The sequence below is a fragment of the Euleptes europaea genome, chromosome 2 (assembly GCF_029931775.1).
Source record: "Euleptes europaea isolate rEulEur1 chromosome 2, rEulEur1.hap1, whole genome shotgun sequence".
Lineage (NCBI taxonomy): Eukaryota > Metazoa > Chordata > Lepidosauria > Squamata > Sphaerodactylidae > Euleptes > Euleptes europaea.
The window spans coordinates 37,550,995-37,566,900 of NC_079313.1; positions in this window are offsets into that span (position 1 = coordinate 37,550,995).

Consider the following 15,906-nt stretch of genomic DNA (forward strand, 5'->3'; position numbering starts at 1 on the left):
AAACAAGTCAGTTGGTGAAGGACCAGTGGGGAGTGCTTGGAAGAAAGAGTATCACCAGTAGAGGGAAAACAAAGCTAGTTCTGGGATTTTGACACAAACTAAGCCCTGAGACAGCCCCCTGTACTGCTGAACCTGTGCAAGTCTACTGCTCAACTGGCAGCCATAGAACTGTTTCAACATGGAGGTTTTGCTCTGGTTTGGATTTTTTGGGGAGGATCCATTATGTTATCATCCTCTAATTGTCCACTTTCTGGGTTTTCCCCATTCTTAACTAACTTTCCAAAACTGGTTTGGTACAACCTTTTGGGAAAGCTTAGTCAAAAGTGCAATTTGTGTGCCATGTGGATGGGTCAAAGCATCTCTGGGTGCCATATTGATGGGAAGGTGATCATATCTGCAGATCCCACCACAATGGCTAGGGTTGCCAACCTCCAGGTACTAGCTGGACATCTCCTGCTATTACAATTGATCTCCAGCCGATAGAGAAAATGGCTGCCTTGGCAATTGGACTCTATGGCATTGAAGTCCCTCCCCTCCCCAAACCCCGCCCTTCTCAGGCTCCCCCACAAAACCTTCCACTGGTGGTGAAGAGGGACCTGGCAACCCTAGACCGGGGGAGGGAAGGGGGAAGAGGGTGTTCCTTTGGAGATCCTTGCTGACACTATCCTGGCATAACACTACAGTGTCTGCAAATGAAAAAAAATTAAATGGAAATTGTGTCAAATCAGGAGCATGCGTAAATGAAAACATTGGAACACACACAGAGACGAAGACAGGTAATACATACCATGTAGCATGCCCATCCTCAAAGTGCTCCATCAGGAACCGCCTCCACAATAAGCTTAATCCTGAACAATGCTGGAAGACATCTTAATAAGGCCTAACTACACGTTACATTTTCCCCAGGGATGTCCCTGGATCAGGTTGAGAGATGTGTCCCTGGAGTTCCATGCTTCCCAGGTGTACACTAGCCTGATTTTGACTGGAAACACAGTGCGTGGGAAAGGTGGTTTAGCCCCCCCTCCTCCATTTTCCTGATCTGCAATGGCCCCAGCAAGCCCCTGTTTGTCCCATTTGTAGCCCATCAGTGGAGCCCTCAGCAAGGCAAATAGCAGCTCCTAGGTCTGGCTGGTTCAGATCTGGAAGATGACAGGTGGGTAAAAGCTGAGCTCCCCTCCCTGCGTGCCACAGTCCCTATCCAACTCAGGACTGCATTACCCAGGGATGTCCCCAGGGAAAACATAATGTATACTTAGGCCACAAATGCTTACAATTCTTGAATGAAACCAAGGTTAAGTTCAAGAAGTTGTGGCCGAGTAAAAACAAATGTCAGAGACCTTTCCTCGGCAGGCTTGAGTTTCATAGAAGTAGGGCTTATGAACTGAAAAGGGTGGGGAGTGCTAACTGATGTCACTGTGATGAGTGGAAGTCTTTCTTCATGGGCCTCTACTTCTTCTTTGTTTGTGGGTGAGCATATTTTGTGAGCTTCCCATAAACTGGCCATGCTAAGCCATCCACTTTATATAGATACATAGTAAATTGTGCGCCTTATAGGGGAGCATACCTAGGACTGTATCTATCCCATGTGGCACAGCATCACGCTGTTTTGCTTGGAAATGGATCTCACAAGTTTGCTGTTCTGTTGTGCTCACTTTGTATGAATGTGCGTGGAAGTTGCTTTAATAAAAGCATAGGATTTTATACCATTGCCCTACTCAGAAGTCATGCTATACTTTTGTGCTCAAAGGGATTGCAGGCCATGATAAACATAAGCACCAGTTTTTAACTGGAGCAGAAGAATATATGAATACATATTTTTATTCTCTGAAATATAACAATGCTTTATAATTCTTTAGGAGTATTTTAATGTTTGCAAAATTACTACATTTAGTAAAATGTGTGTGTGTTTATGAAAATACAAATGTAAATCTCTTGCAAGTGATTGGTTTGTATAAAGTACAAAGTTGATTGACACAAGCTTTCACTTAATGAGGGTAATTACAAAGAACAACAATTCCAAACCACATCTGTTCAATGTAACAGTCTTGTAGCTCCATGTAGAATACATTGAGAGCTATCAGAAATGCCAGTTTTGCCACAAATCATGCACAAGCACACTTGTAAGACAAGAAACAGATTAATAAGCATCAACACTTTTCTATAAACACTTGTTGAAGGGAATAAAAGCCGTTAGCACTGAAGGAAGTGATCCCAAAAGTGGATACTTTTCCTATCAAGCGAGGAAAAAAGCAGAGGAAGGGCAGAACTCATGAAGAGAAAACATAAAAGAATATTTCGCCCAATGGGGAACCTCACAACTGAAAAGCAAACACTTACATTGCATATGAACAATATTAAGTTCCTCTGTATTAGTTTATGGCACTCTAAAGTTCTAAAACCTTAACTGATCTAAAGCATTAGTTTTGTCTTTTCTGAAACATGTTGTGCTATTGTTTATATATACTTTTGAAAGGCAGTACAAATGTTCACTAGAAAAAATGCCTTCGTTTTGTACTTTATGTTCCTTGGGGTCCTGTGTAACTTTCTCCAGTTTTTTAGGTTTTTTGAAAACAAGCAGGAGCCACTGGAGGTTGCAAACAGGCCTGGTTCCATGTGGATGTTTTGTTCCACTTTGGTTTCCTTGCCGCAGGCTGTTTTGGGGACGTTTTGTTCTGCTTCTATGTTTTCTCTCATTTTGCTGCAAATCTGGCTTCTTACAATCTTTGGGGAACTATTGCAGTCAAAGAATCTCTGGGTATTGATGGGAAGGTGACCACTTTTGCAGATCCCACCACAATGGCACCCTTTTCCTTACCCCAGACACTGCTGCTGCCAATCCCCCCCCACACACACACACACACCAGAGGGCTGTTTTTTTTTTTTAAGGTAATTGAAAGATTGCTATAGTGCTATAACATTATAACAAGCTGTTGTGACAATATACTTGTTCCCAGGTTTCATTTGTTAAAAAATAAGTTTTTAATTATTTTCATTGTGGCGTTATAAGTCTTTGTGTTTTCCTTTATACCTTTGCAACAAAAAGAGCTCGCTTTAAAAATAAGCTGGGGACAAGAACTTTGTTGCAATAGGTCAGTATAGCATTATAACTCTAGATCTATCTGTTACCAACTTTATTTTTTTAAAAGCTTGAAAAAGCCCTCCAGCAGCATGGGAAAAAATGGAAGCCATGAAAGGCTGAGGAAAGAAAAATGCAGGGAGAACATCTATGTGGATGCTGTGTTGTAAATGCAGAGACGTTTGCACTAGCAACAAGAGCTACATGGAGAATTATCTCTGGATGGAAGCAGTACAGGAGTTGACAAAGGTGGTTTGGGAAGGTAGGGGATGCTTAACCCTTTGCCCAATAGCCATTTTTCCTCCCAAAATTTCCCCCCAGAAGCTGCTTTTCTCACCTCAAGGGAAAGTTACATGGAACTCCATGGAATGCCTAATTTTGTCTTGAGGCTGTCAACAACACATATTGTTTTTCCAGAAAACTGAAGGTGGTCTAAAAGAGGTATCACTACTCTTGGGGGGTTCACTCATAATTGTTTCACCTCTGTTAAATGGATTTTGCAGATTTATACATTACTTCCCAAGTCCACAAACCTAAGGCCATAGACTTGACAGAAAATGGGGCTTCCTTCATAGTAAACATAGATAGGATTGTGCTGGATATCTGTGAAAATGAACAAATGTAATGCTATCCAATGTCAATAAATTTCATAAGATGCATGAGATAATATTCAAATAAATATTCACAGTAGACCCTCCAAATGAAAGACACTGAAACAGCAAAATCATAAATAACATCATGAACTTTCTTAACCATGTCCAAAGTGTAGGTGCTTTTATTCAAATCTGTTTAAGATTCAGGGTCATGTTTTTAATAGCAAAGGGGCATGGAATTATAGCCAGTCAGTCATATGATCTCAGACAAGCCATTAATGTAACATGACTTTGTTTGCTTTTATATGACAGAAGACATTACAAGACATGGCTGACACATGGTATTATAGTTGAATAAATAAATAGCTTGATTTTGAAACACAAAGGTTCTTAGATATGTTTTGTAAAGTAATTTTCCTTTTTATATTTTTTTAAAGCCCAAGATTTATTCATTTGTTTGATGCAGAAATAGTTTTCCATCAAACGTCTGTTGCTCAGCTACAAATAACTAAAGTAAGGTTTGTCATCTATAAGTGCTAGCATACGCTATGGAAAAACTAACCAGAAATCTGAGGGGAAATCACACACACTAAAGACATATATACATATTATACATACACACATATTCTGCTCCTTACACAGCAACATAAATTCTTAGCAATAGAATGGAGATCGAGCTTTACATAATCAGAACTGAGGCAGTGTCATTTAGTTTAAAGTTTAGCATACACTCCAGCTAAAATGAACAACTTGTAAATTTCACTGATTTCATTGGGAGATATTCAAATATACACTTCTTTCCTATTTAAACCAATGGAAGTTATGAGTTCATAACACAAATTGGATTGTGTCTTTAATTTTTAACTTCTCGGGGCCAATCCAGATAAAACAGAGGAAGTTTCACATTCAGAGCTATCAGTGTTTGTTTGTTTTTGCCCCACTCAGTTGTGAGACACAGAGCCTTTCCCATTGCACCATTTTTCTGACCTAAAATGGCTGGGGGAGTCACTTGGCAAACAGATGAGCAAAGATATAAGTACCTGAATATTTGCCCAGTGAGGCAAATAGCTGTTTCCCAGGGCTGTCTAAAAATCCCAAAATAATAGAAGCAGTGCCTGCAGCTTTAAGAAACGAAAGCCTGTAGCGATTGTTGCAATTCAACCACAACAGTATTGTCAGTTGGAAGCCTTGGTTTCTGTCAGTAAATGGCAGGGGGAGGGGAGGGCCTTTTACAGGGCAGTTTTGGCCTTTGAAGGATGACTCATTGGGGCTGGGCCCAGCAGCAACCACCAGAAGGCTTGCAAGTTGCAACCATGCAACTTCCATGACTCACCCAGATAAGGCTGCTTGCTACCAACCGCTGCACAAAAGCCAGTGAGCCAGTTGGCTTAGGGGTTTCAGTTTTAGACTAGGACCTGGGAGAGCCAGCTTTGAATTCCTACCCTACCATAGAAACTCACTCAATGGCCTTGGGTCTTCCTTCCACACATTCTTAGCCTAACCTACCTCACAGGGTTGTTATGAGGATAAAATGGAGAGGAGAATGCTTGAAGCTGCTTTGGGTCCCCATTGTGGGAAAGGATGGGGTATAAATGAAGTATATAAATAGTAAATATAGCTGAAGATGGGGTGGCAGATAAAACGTAAGTTGGTTGGTGTGTGGTGAAGGAGAGAAGGAAAAGGGGAAAGGTAAGGATATGGGGGTTGCCAGAAGGAGGAAAGGAGAAAATACAGTGGGGAGGGGAATACATGGGAAAGTGAGGTGACCCTACAAGCCCTTGTGGGTTTCCCACTGCACAACTGGGCCTAGCCTAGTGGTTGGAACTGCACAAATTTGCCTACCTGGCCCAGTGGCTGAAACTGCAGAGAGTTTTCCCAGGAGAAGTCTACCAGGGTGATAGGAGGGAAAGATGAAGACAGGAGGGTATACAGGTAGGTTGGCTGGAATAGGGGGATTGAAGCAATAGGGGGATTGAAGCAATAGGGGGTTCAGGGAAGGGAACAAGGAGATTGTGAGAGAGGGGGGAACTAGATGCCCTTCCTGCACAAGTCCTTGCAGGTCCCCTACTTGTACAAACTAAAGCTTACATATTGCCAGACTTCAGAACTCTTGTCTCTTTGGCAACTGAGATTGTTCATTACTCCAAAATTATTGTAATTCAGAGTTTTCCACCTTCAAAGCTCTCCAAATCACAATAATCCAAGATCCTACCTGTAACCTTGTCACCTTCAATTAGTCCCCTAAGATTTTCTATCAAAGATGTGATGTCACCAGGTGGAGGGAGTCTGGAGTTCAAAGGGGGAGAAATCACCATTAAGATGGTTCAAGCCCTTATGTGAGTCTAATGCTTAAATCTTAAGGATGCTTTCCTGGGTGTAAGCTCCATTGAATAAAAATTGGACATAGTTGTGAATGCAGCCACTTAGGATTGCTCCTTAAGTTGGCATTGGTATCCTAACCATTATTTACTGCATGTCTATGTCTTCTTCTTTCAAAGAGCAAGAAGTAGCTTATGAATTATTCCCAACTAGGTTCTTGTAGGTCCGGGCTGTGTAACCATGGTCTTGGTATTTTCTTTCCTGACGTTTCGCCAGTAGCTGTGGCAGGCATCTTCAGAGGAGTAACACTGAAGGACAGTGTCTCTCAGTGTCAAGTGTGTAGGAAGAGTAATATATAGTCAGAAGGGGGTTGGGTTTGAGCTGAGTCATTGTCCTGCGAAGTATTAAAAGTAATGTGCAAATCATTGTCCTGTAAATATCAAGATAATGTGCTAATGAGGGTGTGGTATTCCCAACTAGTCTGCCATCCAGGTCGTGTACAATGCCAAAGAGGCTTAGCCTCAACAGTATATAACATGCCTTCAATTCATTCTCTGGGATTATCCACAGTCTATACATTGTGTACTGAAGCTCTGGGCTACCAATATCCAGTTCTGGAAAAGAAAAAAAAACTTTTCTGCTTTCCCCTGGTTCCTTGATTATAATACCATTTCAATCAGCTACAAGTGTGAAAGAGTTTTAGAATGAGTCTAACAGCCCATTCCTGAGCTGACGGCGTAGGGGAACGGCGGGGAAGAGGCGCAGCGGCTCCTCTTTCTAAGCCATTATCCCTTCACCATTAAACCAAAAAAAAAGCCATTTTGCAGCTTTTTTTTTTTGTTGTTTAACTGGGGCTTTTAGCCCCATTGAAAACAGCGAGGCTGCGCCTGCTATTTTGCAACGCTGTTCCCGCCGCCGGCGCAAGTGGTCGAAAGGGGGTAGGAAGCCGCCTAATCGGCTCCTCTCCCTGGCCCGCCCCCGGAACGCCCTCCTGCGCCGGCGGGGCCTCTCTACGCCGTGGCCGGAGCCACAGAAAGGCCGTGCCGGCAGAGGGGAGAGGCGAGGCTCCGTGGCGCTTGCCCGCCGGCAGAGCCACCCTCCCCGCCAGCGTAAGTGTGTGTAATCTCGTGATTACACGCACTTACTCTGGCGGCGGGGTCAGGCTGCCTCCCTAAGAGGTTTCACCCTCCCCCTCAGGAATGGGCTGTTAATCAGCAAGTACACCTATACAAAGCATCCTGTCCAATGACATAATTGGAATGATTTTCATAAATACAATTAAGTATCCCAGGGAATTAAACCGTTTCACATCATAACTTCCAGACATCTTCCAGTGATGGCTTTCACATGTGAAACAGCCATCACAGTTCAATCACCCCTGAATTGTCATTATCAACTCAAGCAAGCTACTTCTCAGTGGAGAAAGTTTACATGTGCAGCGACATGTCACCAAGTGATGCATTATTGAGTAATAACATCAGTAATATGTACATTAGATTATCGGAGGGGGTTACCTTGGTTTCTACACCTAGAGCAGACTCCTGCCATAACGCCTAATCTGTTGGACCAACACCTGCCTTTGAGACCTCTACTTTGCACTAAACTACTCATAAAATCTGCTCCTCAGGGCCCTAAAGTCCTCTGTTCAGTGTCTCTCCAGAAAGGAATTGCCGCAAGCAATATTCTTACCCATACCAAATATGTACGCCTGAAGCAAATTTCCAAAGAACCAGCTGTTTCTGGGGTAACATGGCATCTGATTAAATGAATTACAAAAAAAAAAAAAAAAATCCAGAGGGGAAGAGGTACTTTAAAGGCTGCCGGGGTGTGTGATAGGGTAAGAAGAAGAGTGAAGTGGCACAGCTGTGACAGCTGGAAGCAGGATAAACCTCCACTGATCTGTTTCCCTGCTTATCACAACACCCATTAATCAATTCCAATCTCAGCAGGCCCACCAAGTCAACCACACTCCAAGTTCTCTAAAAACTGACTGCTCAGCCTTGTAATCCACTTGAAAAACTGTTCATCTGAGGAAACGGTAGAGTTACCCACTATTACCCACTATTAACCCACTATTAGAGTAATACTTGGATCTGAAGAAGAGGAAGAAGAAGAAGGACATATTTACAGCTGTCTTACCTTGCAGGACTCTTTAGCCCCACTCAGTGTTTTTTTCTCAAACATCTTGTTGGATTTTTCACACAAGTGGCTCTTTCTTGTCGGTGTTGCTACAGACTTCAATGTAGGCAGCCTAAATCCCATCTGTTTACTGTGACTAAATTGCAAGCTAACCTTTACCCTAGCCAGAATGAAGAGAGTCATTAAAAATATGTCCTAGGGGTATGTAAGGAAATTAATTAAGACTCTGGGATCAAGCTATGAAAATAATATCACAAAAATATGCCAGCGATTACACACCAAATACTGTCAGCCCAATTGTAACTGAATACACAGAATAATAGCCTGGGACAATCCATTAGTTTTCAGCGTGGTAAGAAGGTTTTGCAAATTTTTGCAGTGTTTCAAAAACACAAAATATGCCCAAGAAGAGATACAAAAGAAATGTGTGCACTTGTCAAGGACAATAAGGCCTCTATCAAGTTCTCTACCACTATCTTCAGTTCTTTTCTCCTGATGGATCCTCCAACATTTTATCCATAGAGATTGAACTCCATCAGGTTTGAAACTGGTGTTCGGGTATTAAACAGAAACCAGGGGCCCAACCTTGCAAAAATTCTGCAAAGCTCTGGAATATCTTTCTTCTCTATCACCACCTTCCTTCCTAGATGGAAGGCCATATGACATCATGATGTGAGATAGGGCAAAGCTCAAAGGGCTATCATGGCGTCTTGAGTGAACAACCAGATTTTGTCCTCATAGCTGGATGCCATAAATTATCCCAAACTGCCAGATGTACATTAAAACATTAAATCATAGATTGATGTCTTTATATGACTTCTGAGATAAGACCTTTAAGGTGCTACTGGACTAAAATTGAGATAAAATATCTTAATTCATTATCCCCGTTTGATGGACTTATAGTAATGTGACATCTCTAGTCAGCATGCACTCTCATACAAATAAAATTAGTTTTCCAGACCCAGAAAAGCCTATCAGTGTCCCTGAAGAGAATCCAGGAAACCATTTTTTCAGATAACAATGATTCACACTTTAAAACTACCACTTCAGCCATAACAATTCAGGCAACACTTCACAAGTAACAGGATTTTGTTCCTTGTTTCAAGGTCAGTCTTCCATTTTGTGTTACATTTAGGCCCACTTATGCTACCCCATGTTATTCTCAAACCCAGTGCATCAGGTTACTTAGATCTAATTCACACATTACAGATTTACGACTCCTAAACACTTCTGGAATTGAACATGCAAACTGACTCCCTTGAGAAAGATTGTGTTTGAGATTATATCAGAAAATGTTAAAGTTGTATCTGTGATGTTTGATCCAATATTGGCTTATTCACACATTGAAAGAATGTACATAGTTTGAAACATAGTTCCATTAACACACTTTGGGGCAGTAAATATTCCTCACGAAAAACCTACATATACCTCATATAACCAATGAACCTGCTATATAACCAGGAAAAGGAATACTGAGATCCATAAACTGTATATAGTGCTTTTCTTTCAAAAGTCATAGTGTTTTTAAATCTATGCTTAAATATTTAGAATGAAAATATAATTTTAGGATACACATTCTGTTAACTGCCATTTTATTGTCCCAATCACTGTTCCATATTTGCGCATTTATATATGTAAGTCCTTAAATCTATACGCCCTTAAATTGGGGAAACAGATCTGTTTGGATAGCCTTATCTTCTCTCAAGAGGTGGATTCATGTAGTGGTAATTATGGGACATTACTCATTCCTCAGAATTGTTCAGGCACTTTGTAAAGATAGTATTGCAAATTCATGCTGTTTTTAGTGCTTTGTAACATCCTTTACTGGGTAATTTATATGCTATATTCTTGTTCATACACCACCGACTCAATTGACATTCAGATGAGTGAATAATTGTCCCAACACTCTGTTCATTCACAGGTCAGCAATACCTGTATAGCTTCCACTAGTTCAGGGATGGGGAATGTCAGGCCCGCGGGCCATTTACGGCCCCCGAGGCCATGTTCGGTTGCCCCTGGGAGCTGCAGGGCCCTGCCACAGAAACACAGCGTGAAGGAACGCTGCGGCCCCTTTAAACCCCGCCAACTGTCAGCCCCCAGTGCCAGATTTACCTATAGCCTTGGCAGGTTGAAGCCTAGGGTCTCAAAATCTAGGGGACCTCCGGCCAAGGTGTATAACATTTTTGACACTGACATAGGCCATTCTTACATACTGTCATAATACATTCAGAAATCAGAACTGTTATTGAGTACTTGTGCATGTTTGTACTGTTCACTTCAGGATTTTTAACCAAAATTAGAGAAGATTTTGATGAGCTTGAGCAACAAGCAAAAGCCAACTTGCCAAATAATAACTACAAAACTGTCACAAGGAGATAAAGAGTAAGGAAACGGCAAGGAAACGACAGAAGCGCACCTGGTCCTGAAGAGCTATGTGTACAGTGATGTTGCACAAATGTTTTCCTTTCTTGCTAATCTGACAGCATCTAAGGAAGAAATTCAGAAAAAGAGTTGAACTGTTGATGGAAGCATACCCAGAAAATGTTGACCTGAAACTTACTGATGAACTTTTGCACTTTCACTTATATGTGAGACTAAGCCATCAGCCTACAGATGAGCAGTCACTGCAGGCATATTTGGAATTCTGACACATGGTGGCCACAGCAACAAAATGGCTGCCACAGAATAATTGCCATAGCTTAACTTCAGTAAAACAGTGCAGATCCTTGTGAAGCGATAGCAGCTGATGCCAAAGCAACATTTTTTTAAAAATCTGCATTGCCAATCAAATCTCCAATAGTCAATCAGAAGCCTTGTTGGGCAAAAGCCCTACCTGGCCTTGTCCACTTCCTAAAAACACTTGGCAGGTGTTGGTGGGCAGCATGGTGGGGACCTGTCCTAGTGTGCAGGCAACTTGTCTGGTTGAGAGTAGTATCAAGAGTTGCAGCAGTGTAAACTTCAGGGAATGTTTTGGCATGATAGCTGTCAGAAGGGCTTATGGCTCGCCCCCAAGGAGAACAGGCTGCCTTCAGCTCTTTTGGCATTGAAAATCAGTGCTCAGAAGGACGTTCTCTAGGACATGAGTCAGTTTGCAATTTGGAAAGATTAATCAAAATGGGTAGAAAACACCCTCAGTGCTGCGGCAATAAATTCTGTACAAATCATCAGGCTGCTAAAACCCAAACTTGTGCAAGGAGTAAAAGGAACTAGCAACACAGTAGACTAAGGTCAAAAATATCTGTATCAATATGACTGCCTATAGAAGCTCATGCCATAATAAAAAGTAAAGGGGCTACAGAACTTTTAGCCTGCTGCTATAACAGGCTTAAGGCCAGATTAAAGGGCCCCCCTGGCACTTAGACTCTACCTAGGGTGGGGCATGGTAACGACTGTCAGGCTCATGTAAATCCTTTCACATGTAGAAGAACATCATATGTAATCTGCATGTACACATACTCTCTTGTAAAAGCTTATATGAAAAGTATTGTATTATTGAAACAATCTGCCTGCTAGAGAAAAGGGTAAATATTCTAGTGGAGGCTGGAAACTTGGGTTCTACTGCCCCCACCCTAAGATTTACTCTGTGGTGGTTGGTAAACCGCCATCTCTCAACTATATCTCTATTTCACATTACAGGAAAAATTATTTCCTTCTTATCCACCATGTAACTCTATAGCATGCTATGTCAGAGAGCCAGTGTGGTATAGTGGTTAAGAGCGGTGGTTTGGAGTGGTGGACTCATCTGAAGAACCAGGTTTGATTCCCCGCTCCTCCACATGAGTGGCGGATGCTAATCTGGTGAACTGGATTTGTTTCCCCACTCCTCCACATGAAGCCAGCTGGGTGACCTTGGGCAAGTCACATTCTCTCAGCCCCACCTACCTCAAAGCGGGCCTGTTGTGGGGAGGGGAAGGAAAGGTGATTGTAAGCCAGTTTGATTCTTCCTTAAGTGGTAGAGAAAGTCGACATATAAAAACCAACTCTTCTTCTTCTTCTAGTTCCTTTTATGAGCGCCAGTGAAGTGTAGTGGTTTGAATTTGTATTAGGATCAGGAGACTCTGCCACAGACACTTACTGGATGATCCTGGGCCAGTCACACACTCTCAGCCGACTCTACCTCACAGGGTTGTTTAGGGATAAAATGGAGGTGAGACCTGGGGATTCCCTGGAATTACAGCTCATCTCCAGACTACAGAGATTAGTTCCCCTAGAGAAAATGGCTGCTTTGGAGGGTGGACTCTATGGCATTGTACCTGGAGCCCTGCCCTCCCCAGGCTCCATCCCCAAATTTCCAGGAGTTCCCTAACCTGGATCTAACAAGCCCACCATCCCCCACCTCCCACAGAGGGGACCTGGCGACCCTAAATATGAGCTTTCTTTACTTGAAAAAAATCCCATGTCATCATTAAGACTTATGATTCATGCATGCAGGAAAACGAGGTGGGGATAGAATGGACCACCTTTCAGACTGATAGGAAGTAGGTTCTAGCTTGAATGTTCTTTCCCATAAAAAAAACACAACTGGATACAAATACAATGATTGATTTCTCCACTTAAAAACAAACAAACCCAACCCTTTAATCCCAAGCAGTCCTAGTGAATACTGAAAAATGCCACTAACCTGTTTCATATTAAGAAAAAATAAAAATGTGTAACAAAACCCTGACATCCGCTTCTTCTAAAGAAAGACATCTTTATCCAAGAATGTTTATAAACAGGCAAGTGATAGTTGCTCTTTCTTCTGCAGTAATTTCTTTTTCCCTAGAGCTCCTTCACTCTGATGGGGTTCCAGATCCGCATTTGTGAAGGTGGATTGCAGTGGAAAAGCAGCTGCCAGGGAAAGGGTTGAGCAGCCTCCCTGCCTTCCCTTCTCATTTCTTCATTCCCAATTGCATTTCCTGAAACTGATTTCCCTTAGAGCAACCATGTTGCGGGGAGGGAGTGTTGTTACACGCTAGGGTTCCCAGCTCCGGGTTGCGAAACACCTGGAGATTTGGGGGGGGGGGGTCCTGAAGAGGGTGAGTTTGGAGAGGGGAGGGACTTCAATGCCAAAGAGTCCAATTGCCAAAGCCATTTTCTCCAAGGGAACTGACTTCAATCCCCTGGAGATCAGTTGTAATAGTGGGACATCTCCAGCCACCACCTGGAGGTTGGCAACCTTATTCCACGCATATCATGTATGGTTGAGTTGCTGGAGATTAAGTCCAATTTCTGGAGTAATCACTGGCAGGTAAATCATCTCCTGTTCTTTTTTTAAAAAATGAGTGACAATAGGTAAGGATTTTGAATAAATGCTGGGTGCTTATTAAAGCCAGAATTATACTTTAGGCCTCTATCCAAAATGCAGGCCCTTATGGTTTCAGAACTGAAACCATACTCAGAACTGAAACCATTGCTACTCCAAAGATCAGAAGCACATATATTGATCATCTTTTTCAAACCTTTGAAAGGGGGGTATGGTCAGCCATAGGTCTTGTTCAGCGGGTTCAGATGTTCAATATATATTGACAAGAATCATCATCATTATTAAAATGTTATTTATGAAATGCTTTAGGATTGCCAGCCTCCTGGTGGGGCCTGGAGATCTTCTGGAATTACAGCTGATCTCCAGACAACAGAGTATGAGATCAGGTTGCTAACCTCCAGGAACTAGCTGGACATCTGCTTTTACAACTGATCTCCAGCCATAGAGATCATTTCACCTGAAGAAAATGGCCACTTTGGCAATTGGACTCTATGGCATTGAAGCCCCTCCCCTCTCCAAACCCCACCCTCCTCAGGCTCCACCCCAAAACCTAACGCCGGTAGCGAAGAGGGCCCTGGCAACCCTAGTTCCCCCAGAGAAAATGGCTGCTTTGGAGGATGGAAACTATGACATTACACCCTGCTGAACTCCCCCCCCTTCCCCAAATTCCACCCTCTCCAGTCTTCACCCACAAAATCTCTAGGAATTTTCCAACCTGGATCTGGCAACCCTGTTTTCCACCCTACTATCCCATAATACCATACAATAACTGGAAAAGGTGACATAAATATGCCAAATATTAAACACAACAACAAATTCTCAGAAATTACCAATTTTTAATATTATACCAAGAAAATTTTACTAAATTAAGATACCAAATCAGCTTTGCTGGAATGGATGCAACACAACTTCAGCTTTAAATTAAGATACTCTTTAAAGACTCTGCAGTCTGTAAAATATTTAAGACCCTTGTTCTCCCGTCCTTCCTATAAACAATCCCTACAGGAACCATTCGCAAGTGACAGGGTCATCTGCCTACACGTTCTTCTGCATAGATCTTACCAAGAGGACTGGGAGCAGCAGTATTTGTTTTGCACAGGAGTATCTCCCACCAGACTGTGCCCCAAACAGGAATAAAGACCTTTCTGGATTTGTCTGCATTTACTACATAAGCAAAAGAGCAGCAAAAATGAGTGAAGATCTTAATATTATAGCAATAACACAAAAATAGCTTTAGCTGCCGTTTGTAGGGAAAAATCTTCAGAATCATTCTCACCACTTTTTGAAAGATTAATATTTTAAATAAAATAAAAATCCCTGTGTGGCTTAACATCAGGCCAGCATCCCAATTAAATATTTTTCTAGAACTTTTTATCCTAATATCTCTATTATCACCTGTGCATCCGTGCAATTTTCAATACACTCATATAGGAAACACAGGGCTTTATTTCTGTTTAGCCTGGTTTATTTTTGCACAGAAACTGCTTTCCCGGTTCTTTTCACCGAACACAGGTTACTTCCACTATGAAACACCTCCATCTAGTGGAGGACATGGGACCTGCAAACTCCTAAAGTAAGGCAAACTTAGACAATACTAATTATATTGCTTTTCAAAACTCGCCTCAAACATGCCTCACGATACTGGATATTTTCTCTTCGTCTTCACATTTCCGCTGTCCTGGTGAATTTAGACCACCTGTCAAGCCACTTTGAGTAGGTTGCTGCTTTGACTTGATGAGCATTATCAGAAATTGCTTGGTTCATAAGTGAAAAATGTTTGGAACTGAACTTTTCCTCCATTCTAGTTTTCTAATACTTTATTGTGAAACAAAGAGTGGGTACTTTGGTTGAGGTGACATAAAATTATTTAAAAGAAAATCTAGTTGAATATGTTATTGTACCGCTCAACCTAGCAAAGGCACATTCTTTTAAAATAAGGAATACCTGTAAAGCCCGACAGCCTGGGAGCAGGACCACCTATTCCCATGTGAGTATTGCAGTCATCGCCTCGCATGTCACCATTATCTTCGATAAGGTGGGTAGCCACTCAGGACAGGGCTTTTTCTGTGGCAGTATCTCAGTTACAGAGCACCTTTCCCCCAGCTACTTGGCTGGCTGACGCTGAGGTTCTCGTACCAGATAGAGATGTACTTTCATGACCTTGCTGATTATTTGTGATGGAATTTTAATATGTGGTTTTGCGCAGGCATTTTTCAGTTGTTCGCATTGCTTTTTAATAGTTTGCAAGCTGCACTGACCACCTTTGGTACAGAGTGAGACAGAAATCATTTACATAAATGGAATAGTAGGGCCTGAAAAGCCACAGGAAAAATTGTTTGCATAACCCCTAAAGAAAATCCTGCCCACATTTTTCACGCACTTGTTGGGGCCCAACTGTAAATGATGAAAAGCAAAGGGACATTTTAAACCAGGCAAATTATTCCTCCCATGTCGCTAGAATACTTTTTCTTAATCTACTTTATGATAATGAGGGCTGCCGATTTCATGTTTGGGGCCTAGTTCTACCTCCTAGA